General features: G+C 44.6%; 1 long non-coding RNA gene across 1 annotated transcript; it reads right to left on the reverse strand.

Annotated features, from left to right (window-relative positions):
• Nucleotides 1-5,523: 5,523 nt before the first annotated feature.
• Nucleotides 5,524-11,588, reverse strand: LOC137549386 (uncharacterized). Its single transcript, XR_011026812.1, has 3 exons — nucleotides 11,502-11,588; nucleotides 8,390-8,448; nucleotides 5,524-5,777 (listed from the first exon to the last, which is right to left on the reverse strand). It is a non-coding gene; the product is annotated as an uncharacterized lncRNA (long non-coding RNA).
• Between the last annotated feature and the right edge of the window lie 209 nt (nucleotides 11,589-11,797).

Raw genomic sequence — 11,797 nt, forward strand, 5'->3', positions numbered from 1 at the left:
GGCCGGATTTATGCCAAGGCCGCCTAGGCCATGGCCTAGGGCACCACAGGAGGAAGGGCACCAAAGCAGCAGGCTAAACTGGTGCAGCATTTGCAAGCTTGCAAATGCTGCAATGCAGGAAGATCAGGTGAGCACCTGACCGCGGTACTCTTCCGCTAACCGCCTGTGCAGCGGCCACCTTGCTCTCTGTGCACGTTTGTATTGTGACCAGCGGCTATGGACTTGGGCAGCATTGGAGACGGAAATGAAGAGGAAGCTTCTGTACTGGAGACAAGCGGAGAAATGAGTGACACTGATTACAGCTGCGGTGTGAAAGCGAGCTGGCTATCTATATTGAAAGGGGGGGGGAGAAAGGATTAAGGGAGTCATCTGGCTACCTATACTGGAGGGAAAGGGGGGAGGGGTCATCTGGCTACCTATACTGGAGGGAAAGGGGAGGAGTCATCTGGCTACCTATACTGAGGGGTCATCAGGCTACCTATACTGGAGGGAAAGGGGAGGAGTCATCTGGCTACCTATACTGAGGGGTCATCATGCTACCTATACTGGAGGGAAGGGGAGAGGTCATCAGGCTACCTATACTGGAGGGAAGGGGTCATATCGCTACCTACACTGAAGGGGGGCAGCTGGTGAATGTGGCCTTGGGCGGTAAAAAGTACAAATCCGGCCCTGGGTGTAAGGAACTGCTGACAGTGCAACAGTGTACAAACGCACATGCCATGCATAATGGTCTGCTATAAGCACAAGTACAGTAGTAATTAAATAAGGCATAATTGGCATAATAATGACTTTAACTCTTATGCCGGGCATACATGGCTGCGATTATGGCTCGATGCCGGCGCATCCTCGCTCGTCTGCATGTGTGCGCGGATCGATCCCCGCTCGTCCCCGCGGGCAGCTGCTAATCAGCCACTCGTTTATTCTATTGTTCTCCCCGCCGGTATCGAGCAAAGTATCGATCCGGCGGGGTATCGGACACGTCGGATATTATCAATCGAGCAATCAGGCTCGATTGATAATCCTCCCCAGCAGCCATGTATGCCCAGCATTACATTATGCAGTGCTTTATAGGACAGGAACCCATCAGAAGAAAAAAAAATGTGACAAACTGAAATCCACAACTGAAAAGAAAAAAAATGTTAATTTAAAAAAAAACAACACATTTGGCAAAATGTCATCAAAACCACTAGAATCTAAAAGACACAAAATACCCATACAGGAATAGGACTAGATGTCTACTTTTTAAAATGGTGTCACTTGTGGTACCTGTCTTCTCTTCTGACACATTTGGCACTCTACAAAAGAAAGAACGATGCTAAAAAATAAAATGGAAGAAACTGCCATGTTAAAATCCAAATGTGCACGCCATGTATAATGCCCTGCTGCATGCTCAGTTATTCATGAAATACGGCATATGTGCCCTCATTTTAACTAGGAAATTTGAGAATACATTTACCCCTGTTTTATAACACAGGCATCTGTAAGAAAAAAATGTTTTGCCACAAACTAAAACCCACTCTTGGGAAAAAAACATTTTTTCAAAATAATAATGACATTTGCAAAAATGTCATCAAAACCAATAGAATCTGAAAGACACAAAATACCCATATTGGAATAGGCCTGGATGTCTTATTTTAAAAATGGTGTAACTTGTGGTACTTCTTTTCTTTTCAGAGACGTTTATGGATTCTGAAAAGGATTCTGAAAGAGAAGAAGTGTACTATAAACTACAGAGCACACAGAAGATATTCACAGCGCATCACTTTTCCACATTTTCCAAAATAATAATACATAATTTTATTAATATTTAGCTAATAAAGACAAGACCTGACCTTATAAACAAACAAAAAACAACAACATACCAATCAGAACAATGAATATAATATAATGTGCAATAACAAGACTAACCTTCCCCGCAAGGGCTAGGCAAAGCCTTTACAAGGGTATGATGAGTCATTCCAGGTACCCATATATATTGACAGTGGTGACATTAGATATAAAAGAACAGTGGTTTTATTAAGGAAACATCCTTTTCTCAATTGAGTTTGATGGTACAGAGTTGGCAAATAGGATAAAACTGTTTAAAATCGCTAAAAAAGAGGTAGTGGTGGACGAACTCCCAGGCAGTCGGAGACAAGTTGTTTATTTTCAAAAAGCAGATCTTTATTATTTAAAAGAAACAGCAACAACAGTAGTAACTCCACTTGCGATGCGTTTTGCAGGCATACGCATCGCAAGTAGAGTTGCTACTGCTACTAAGCAGCACTGTCTTCTGCGCGTCATACAATTTACCAACTAAATTAATTTTGCCTTGTTTTGTTTTGTATGTTTTGTATTGTCGCTTTTGTTCTAAAACAAGAAAAATTGTTTACAAGAAAAAAATAATAATTTTGCCTCCTCTTTTTCCCCTAATAGAGCTTTCTTTTGGTGATCTCTGATAGCTGCTGTGATAGTCATTCTTTTTCTTAATTTAACCACTTGCCGACCGCACGCTTGTACCGTGCGTCGGCAAAGTGGCAGCTGCAGGACCAGCGACGCAGTTCTGTGTCGCCAGCTGCAGGCTGATTAATCAGGAAGCAGCCGCTCGCGCGAGCGGCTGCTTCCTGTCAATTCACGGCGGGGGGCTCCGTGAATAGCCTGCGGGCCGCCGATGGCGGCTCGCAGGCTAAATGTAAACACAAGCGGAAATAATCCGCTTTGTTTACATTGTACGGCGCTGCTGCGTAGCAGCGCCGTAAGGCAGATCGGCGATCCCCGGCCAATCAGCGGCCGGGGATCGCCGCCATGTGACAGGGGACGTCCTGTCACTGGCTGCACAGGACGGATAGCGTCCTGTGCAGCCCGGATCACCAGGGGGGAAAGGTAGGAGAGGGAGGGGGGGAATTTCGCCGCGGAGGGGGGCTTTGAGGTGCCCCCCCCCCCCGCAACATGCCTGCAGGCAGGAGCGATCAGACCCCCCCTGCACATCATCCCCATAGGGGGGAAAAAAGGGGGGCGATCTGATCGTCTGCGTGCACCCTGATCTGTGCTGGGGGCTGCAGAGCCCACCCAGCACAGATCCCAACAAACAGCGCTGGTCCTTAAGGGGGGGTAAAGGGTGGGTCCTCAAGTGGTTAAAAAAGAAAGGCATTTTTTTTTCACTTTAAGTATGCCCCTCCCTCCCCCTAAATTGTCCCTAGATCGCGATCCATACACTACATTATACATGCATAGGCATCAGCCTATGCATGTAATTACATTGGGAGCCATTAGGAGGGACATTTGAGTGACAGCTCTGTCCCCATGTACAGCACTGCGCTAGATCGCAGTGCAGTACACATCAATGTTACCTTTTATTTAGTTAGATTCAGCCTGCCAGCTCGGATCGCGGCTGGCGTGTTGTTTGCAGTGACCTCCTGTGTCCCTCTGCAGTGAACTCGCCCGAGCACTCATGTCCTGTTAGTCTCACGAGACCGCGATGACGCCAATCGTCGTGACACGGTCCTGTGCCTGCCACTCTCCCACTGCGCATAGGCATTAGGCGTTCAGGAGAGGGGTAAGATCTCTCCAGAGATGTTCAATCTGATTCAAGTCTCTGCTCTTGCTGGGCCACTCAAGGACATTCACAGAGTTGTCCTGAAGCAACTCCTTTGATATATTGGCCGTGTGCTTAAGGTCGTTGTCCTGCTGAAAGATGAACCGTCGCCCCAGACTGAGGTCAAGAGCGTTCTGGATCAGGTTTTTATCCAGGATGTCCCTGTACATAGAGTGGAGCCAACGGACGGTCAGGAAGTTCTGCACTGAGGTCAGCGGCGGTTGCGCGGATATCCAACGAGCCTGTCCGGGAGGCACGGGGGAGAGCCCGTTAACACTCTAAGCACTGTTCAAAATGCACGTGTTTGTGAGTAACTTTTATAATAAAGCTGATTTTACCCTAACGGAATTATGCTATGAGATGTTTCTTTCCTCATGAGGTCCTTTTGACTTGCAACATCATCTGAGGCAACATCACCATTTGAAGACTTGGCACCTACCTCCAGGCCTGCTGATCGGATGATGGAGACATATTGAGCGATCATTTGACCAATCTCGCAGTGGTCAATCAGGCTGGGTGAGTGCAATCCCTAAGGGGGCATATTGATATCTGTGATAATGAAGAAGAGTGCTATCTATCAACACAACAGAGACTATCACAGGGCAACTGCTGAATACTACATAGAGCGCAGACGCTAGTGGATGTATTACAGCCAATTAACTCCATTTTATAGACTTTTTTAAAAAATTCAACAAATAATCCCCAAATTGCAGCGTTGTCCAATATATTTATCATTGTGTCCCTGTACATTGCTTCAGTAATTTTTCCCTTTATCCTCCCAGTTCCTGATGCTGAAAAACATCCTCACAGCATGATGCTGCTACAACCATGCTTTACTGTAGCGATGGTATTGGCCTAGTGATGAGCAGTGCCTGGTTTCCTCCAGACATGATACCTGACATTCACACCAAAGACTTCAATCTTTGTCACATCAGACCAGAGAATTTTGTTTCTCATGGTCTAAGAGTCCTTCGGGTGCCTTTTGGCAAACTCCAGGGAGGCTGCCATGTACCTTTTACATTTAAATATACACTGTTTTCATTCTGACCTACCTTTGCTGTCTTTTTCCTTCTTTTGCCTTGTTACTTTTTTTTTCTAAAATGACATACAGTACATACATATGTCATTGCAGGCAGATTCTCCGATGGCTAAATAGGGCCCAGCCAAAGTAGGTAGAGTATAACAAAAATAGTTTGTACAGAAGTGCCAACAAAAGTATAAAATATACTAAACAGTTTAAAAACGGAGGTAGTGGTGGAATGACCTGGCAAGAAGAGAGAGTAAATTTGCTCTTATTTCTAAGATGTGTATCTTTCAATTTTAGCTTACCTTCTGATTCCAGTACAGTCCCAAATGATCTGTCAATGTGTGGCACATTTGAGAAAAAATAGTATACTATATATACTCGAGTACAGTTATGAGCAACACTGAGCACACTGAGTTATGTGTGTACTAATAGTGACATTCCCATTTGCAGCAATTTACCCTGTGGTAAATGATACTTTGAGGAAAGGAAATGTCAAGACAACACAGGTGTGAAAGTCCTGGCCACAACAATTAACAAAAAAGGGGCAGGGGAAATACTGGGCTGCATAAAAGGGAGTGAATAATTGCAACACTTGGGGGCCTGGAGGAGGTATTGGCTGCAGTTAAGGGACAGAATGAGTTAATGGCTGCAATACTGTATGCAGTGCAGTCATTAACCCCCTCTGTGCCCCAAGTGCAGCCGGTAACTTTGCTGGGTAAACTAATACTTGAGTCAATAAAAAATTCCAGCTTAAGAGAGTTAAATATTGGAGTCGACTTATACACGAGGTCGACTTGTATTCGAGTATATACATAGTAGTTCATTCAAAAAATTCTATGCAATTCGATATCCTGTGTGAGTGGATCAGACAAGTAGGGGGGCGAAAAAGATAGACCACAGTTTAACACCATCAGTTGTTCTCTTGCAAGTTTAACAGAGGATATACAGTATTAACTACTAAAGTTGCGGAGTTGCCTTGGTCTGTGATCTCTGGCATAGGAACTGTCTGATGTTTTGTTTGCATCCCATTCATTGCCCGATTGGTGTCTGGTGTTGTGCCTGGTGTTGTCTCAGGTGTTGGTGATGGGCTCCCCAAAAAACTAGGTTTAGGTTTCCAGGAAGAGGGGGGGGGACGTCTTTAGGTGGTGAATTTCTTTTTCACATACCTCCTGGTTTCTGCCAGGTATAAACGAAACCAGTGTCACATTAAAATGAATTCTTCTTGGTTACATCTATTTCCTTTTTTTATGCTTAGCCTGTCTGTTATTAAAGAGAAACTTTAGCAAAAAAGGTGATAAAATAAATTAATACATTGCAAAGTGAGAAGTAAAAAGATAGAAGAGAGATCAAGAAATGATTGATATTGGTCATGTAATTTGTTCATATTGTTTGATCCACAATTAGCCTGCATGTACTGTATTTCTTGGACTATAAGACTCACTTTTTCTCCCCCAAAAGTGGACCAGTTCTTGTCGTATTCTCTGAATCATTAACACAATTGCATCAAACAATGCCTTATTCCAGATCATAGCCCACGTGTTGTAAAACACAGGGTCACCGGGATACATGATAGGGTTTTGATAGGGTTAGACATTGGCATGCATTCCCCAGGCATAGTCGGTGATATTCTGCTAAGGTAGTCAGATGAAACTCCAATGAAATATGAATTTTGTGTAGTCTCTCCAATTGTACAGAGATCGTATACAATTGTGGTGAGGAAAGATGACTCTGTAGTAACCACAGAAACAATCCTCATGGCCTCTTGAGAAGGTGGCAGCCGCCACATCTGAGGTCTCCATCGTGGGTATAGGTTGGTGCTCTTCCAAGTGATCAAAAATCATGGAATGCAATATGGAATGCACCCAAGCATTCCGACTTGCTCAGGCAGATCCCAGTTGCACCATGGGATCACACACAGATAGCATATAGATCCGTCCTTTGCATTATATGCTCTTTTATTTATGGGTATAAGGACAGTTTCGGGGCTTAGCTCCTTTATCAGGCCTGTCCAGATCCCAAATGACCAGTACAACACATTTGCTTCTATACATACCCACAGTACAATCAACCAGTCTGTGACCAATAGGTGCGCTCCATCCCCCCTTCTGGGGCTGGATAAAGGAGCTAAGCCCCAAAATTTTGCTGATATGTCCGTATGTCCATAAATAAAAGAGCATATAACACAAAGGACGATGTCAGGGATCGGTTGAAAAGGGCGCCCGAGCTGCCTGTATGAAAAGGGCGCCACCATAGACATCAATGTTATTTCTGGAAATATGGGCTACAAGGTGTAGAAAAGGGCGCCCGAGTTTTGATATAGGCTACAAGCGGGCTCCCCTTTGTAGCCCATATTTTTTCGGCTACAAGGTTTTCGGCTACAAGCGGGCTCCCCTTTGTAGCCCGTATTTTTTTCGGCTACAGCAAGGTGCCCCTTTGTAGCCCATATTATTGCCTTTTTTTCTAGCCTAAGTTTTTATATGGGCTACAAGTGCTGAAAGCTGAATTATTTCATTCCCCCACTATCCTTGGCGGCCTGGAGGGGGAATAGTAATTAACACATCCCGGAGTTTTTTTGTAGCCGAAGTTTTGTTATGGGCTACAAGCACTGGAAGCCGAATTATTTCATTCCCCCATTATCCATGGCGGTCTGGAGGGGGAATAGTAATTAACACATCCCGGAGTTTTTTTGTAGCCGAAGTTTTTATATGGGCTACACCAGGCGCCTTTTTTGTAGCCGAAGTTTATATGGGCTACACCAGGCGCCTTTTTTGTAGCCGAAGTTGGTATATATGGGCTCCACCAGGCGCCCTTTTTTCCCGGCGCCCTTTTCATGTAGACCCCGATGTCAGCTCATCTATACACAATCTGCCTGTGGTCCCATGGTGCAGCAGGGATCGGCTACAGAATGTCCAAATGCTTTACAGGCTGGGTGCATTCCATATTGGATTCCATGCTGTAATATAACTATTAGACAATGAGATTTATATACACCACTCTGACTGGCTGATTGTGATGTTACGCTTCTGGCTACACGTCCTGTAACTTCCAAGGCTCTGGCTGTTCTGTGCTGGGAGGGGAGATAAAAACACACTGATAATGTCAGAAAAGTGAAGCCAATAAACACACAGTGCTGAAAACTTAACCCCTTGTCACCACCTGAATATGATTCTTTTAGCAAGGGGATTACTAGAGTATCCACTGAGGGGTTTGTAGCATTCCCCCCCCCCCCCCCCCGTGCAGGAAAATGGTTCAGTCCTGCAGGGCCATCAGCTTCTGTATCTGTAAATGTCAAGATAATTTTACAGCAAAGAGGCAGAGCAGTGTGAAGAAGAAAAATGCTTCTAGTACTCCTGGTAATGTATGCCTAAACATACAGCATTTTTAAAAAGTTGTTTTTATTGATAGTTGTCCTTTAACTGCTTCCGGACCACAGTAATTGAAATCAATGCCATGGTTATGACTGCTTATTCCTGCCAAAGCATCATTTCAGTAAATGCACTGCACAGGCCCGCCGTGACCACTGATTGCGCTGCACTCCAGATGCTGCTGGCCACTTGCTCTGCTGTCGCTTTGACAATAGAGCTCATTAAGCTATTCACTAGGTTTTTTTGTGTAGAATATAAGCTATCAGGATGTTTGTGGAGCTCACAAAATATTCAAAATTTCAACCTGCCTTATACCCTAACCAAACAGTGGTTAGCAGAATCACAAGGTGCTTTATCAGAATATGATCACACACGTGCTGGCCGGGTGCCATCATGTTTATGCAAGTGAATATATAATATTACCTGTGAATCGTTCATATTTAATTTCTATATCCACCAAGCAAAACAGTTCATCCCAGCACCTAATGTATTAAGCACATGAATCAAGAGTTTATTACTGGGGCTCACTGTTCTAGTATATACTGTATTTATTTATTTTCAGACTATTAGAGGCTACTAACCATAGGACACACCTAGGTTTAGAGGACAAAAATCAGGGAAAAAAATATACTAGACCTGGTGTGTCCATGGTACAGCGCTGTCTTGTGGATGTTTTATCCCAATCATTACCTCTTGTGTGCCCCTTGTACCTTTTTGGTCCCCCTGTATCCTCCTCTGTCGCACTTGTGTCCTCCTGTGCCCCCCATGTGTCCACCTCTGCCCACCTTGTGTCCTTCTCTGTCCCTTTATGTCCATCCCCCTTTGTATCCTTCTGTGTCCTCTGTAGTCCCCCTTGTGTCCTCCTTTGTGTCCTTCTGTGTTGTGTTCTCTATTGTCCCCCTCGTGTCCTCCTCCATGCTTTTTTGTGTCCTTCTGTGTCCTCTATTGACCCCCTTGTGTTCTCCATGCCCCTTTGTGTTCTTCTGAGTCCTCTATTGTCCTCCTCATTTCCTCCTCTGTGTCACTCTTTGTCCCCATGTTCTTGTTAGTTTCCTGTGTCCTCATCTGTGCCCCTTTTTTGTCCCCGTGTCCTTGTTTTTCTATCGTGTCCTCCTCCGTACCCCATTTTTTCACCCGTGTCCTTGTGTCCTCCTCAGTGCCCCCTTGGTGTGTCCTCGTTTGTCTCCTATGTCCTCCTCCTTGTCCCTTTGTGTCTCCCTGTGTCCTTGTTTGTCTCCTGCATCCTCTTTTGTGTCCCCATGTCCTCATTTTGTAAGGGTTCCTTCATTCTGTGCATATTGCACTGTGATGCTTTCACAACACAACAGTGCCAAAAAGTTGCACCATTCGTTAAACGTGAGGTGCAACCATTCGGTGAAGCACAGTACAGTAGAAGTATGTTTCACTGCCACTGCTCCCACGCACATTTCCCGATTTACGCAGAGCATGCTTTGCGTTACACCCACTACACCACAAACAATGTGAAAGCCCCATTGAAGTATCATTGCATGAAAAGGACCTTAATTCTCACTAATGAATAATTAGAGCTTATAAAACGTAGTGTGGCTTTGGACCCTTTTCTGCTAGCAGTGAACGGACCAGAATCGTAAAATGCATGTGATTTGTGAGTCTGCAAATTGCATAAGTAGGTATTTCCATTCATGCATTTCGATTTCGATTAAAAATCGCAATTGAATTCTTGTGCTAGCACTATTGATTCCCAAATTGCAAGCTAAATTTCTTTCAAAAAATTCATGTGTTTGCATTTTGCAATTTATGGTGGAAAAGGTCCTAAGTAACACTTCTGAGTGCAGGAAACAGGCAAAAAATCAACATTTTAAGATATGTATGTGGGGTAGCCAGAAAACACTGAACAACTTTTGTCAACCACTTGAGCCAGTAAAACTTTAAACCTACATGTTTAGCTTTTAGAAACAAAATTTAAAATATAATTGTTGATCTCATCAGTTAATTTTTGCTTCAGGTTTGTTTTAATGAAAGTAAACCAACAGGCTAAAGTTAGACTCATTAATCTTGAGTGTTACATAACCTGATCTCACAGCAGTGCTATAATTTAACATTTAGAGTTTTCAGCATGAATTGTTTGGATCTCCTGCTGGCTGCATTTGTAGAACAGTAAATATTCATAGGTTGTGCAGCCACAACAAATTGATTTACTGCTGATGTGGAGCTGGTGTTTTCACCTGCACCCATATTTTTGCAAGACTGTAATATGTTTCCTACTATTTCTAACCACTGGATCAGTCATTATATTTGCAAAATGCTAAAATTGTATTCTGCATGGCTGCCTCTTCATTGAAAATGCACCATTTAAGTATGATATTACTTTCTCTTCATGAGGTCGAGGAACTTTATGGTGTTTGTTGGCTCAACCAATATGTCTGCACCACTGCTATCTACTAAAGCTGTCTTGTTAAAACAAGTCTCTGCTTCCACGTTCCATTTTTTTCTGTCTAGACCATCACACATCTTAAACCATGTTTGGTGCTGCTCTTAGAATAATTTTTGTTTTGGTGTGCAAAAAACTTTTTTGATAAAATTGCCAAGTTTTTAAAAACAGATGCAATATTATTCATCACTAGCCACTCGCACACACACACGCACGCACGCGCGCACACACACACACACACACACACACACACACACACACACATCATTGCAGGTTATGTTCAGTAGCTGCAGGGCCGTGCCGAGGCAGAGGCAGGAAAGGCTCCAGCCTCGGGGCGCAATGGCATGAGAGCGTATTCCTGTCCCCTTGCCTGGTCACCCTGAACTAACCTCCCTCAGCCTTCCCAACAGTTTCCAGCCATGTGTCCTGACAGGAGCGGAAGCTCCGATCATAAGTGACTGCGTGCGTGCCCGCCCACAAGACGCGCTGCCATCAGAGAGGCATGGCTGTAGCGTCAGTGTTGCTCAGACTGCTACATACCGTATGCTAAAAAACGCTGGCGCATGCTATAGCCATGCCTGTCCGCTCTCTGATGGCTTGTGGGCGGGCACACAGTTACTACTGAGCCAAGCTTCCGCTCCGGTAGGACACGTGATGGCTACAAACAGGAACTGTCGGGGAGCCCGGAGAAGGTTGGTTCAGAGGATGACAGCGGTGCCGGTTTCCTGCAACATCGCCGCTTCGGTCAGGACAGTGGTGCTTGCAAAGAAAAACTCTGAGAGCCCGGGGAAAGTCGTTCAGAGGGAGACAGCGGTGCCAGGTCCCTCCAGCATTGCCTGCAAGTTGCCTCAGCATGCATTTGTGGCTGGACTAAACAGGCGGAGGAGAGTGCCTGATGGAATCCCTAGCCGTCTCTGTGACCGAGCTGCAGGTGTGCAGAGGAGGGAGCTGGAAGGGGGGGGGGGGGGCGCACTTTGGAATTCCTGCCTTGGGTGCTGCAGACCCTTGTCCCGGCACTGAGTAGCTGCGATAGCATATTGTGTTTGTGGATTCCATGAACAAGCATCTGTTGTGCACTGTTGAGTACATAGTTCAGTTTTAGTTTTCATATAAAAATCTGGTCACCTTATTGTATTTAGTTTTTCAGAAATACTGCTTGTGATGCTTCAGTTTACCAGATGCCCAACTCCCACCATGTTCAGTAGGCCTGGTTGCCATGGCAGCAGCTGAGATGTGTAGAGAAAATGATGAACATATCCCATGAAGGAAAAAAAGCAAGTTTTGTGTATAGTGTAAATATCCTGTCAGTCATTTGATTTCTTGTCCTGTAAGCTAGAAACCCATCAAAATAAGACACAAAAATAAACAGGGAGTAAACTTAATAATAAAAACAGCTCTCAGTATGTAAGTATCAAGGGGTT

This window comes from Hyperolius riggenbachi, chromosome 1 (genome assembly GCF_040937935.1).
Source record: "Hyperolius riggenbachi isolate aHypRig1 chromosome 1, aHypRig1.pri, whole genome shotgun sequence".
Taxonomy (NCBI): domain Eukaryota; kingdom Metazoa; phylum Chordata; class Amphibia; order Anura; family Hyperoliidae; genus Hyperolius; species Hyperolius riggenbachi.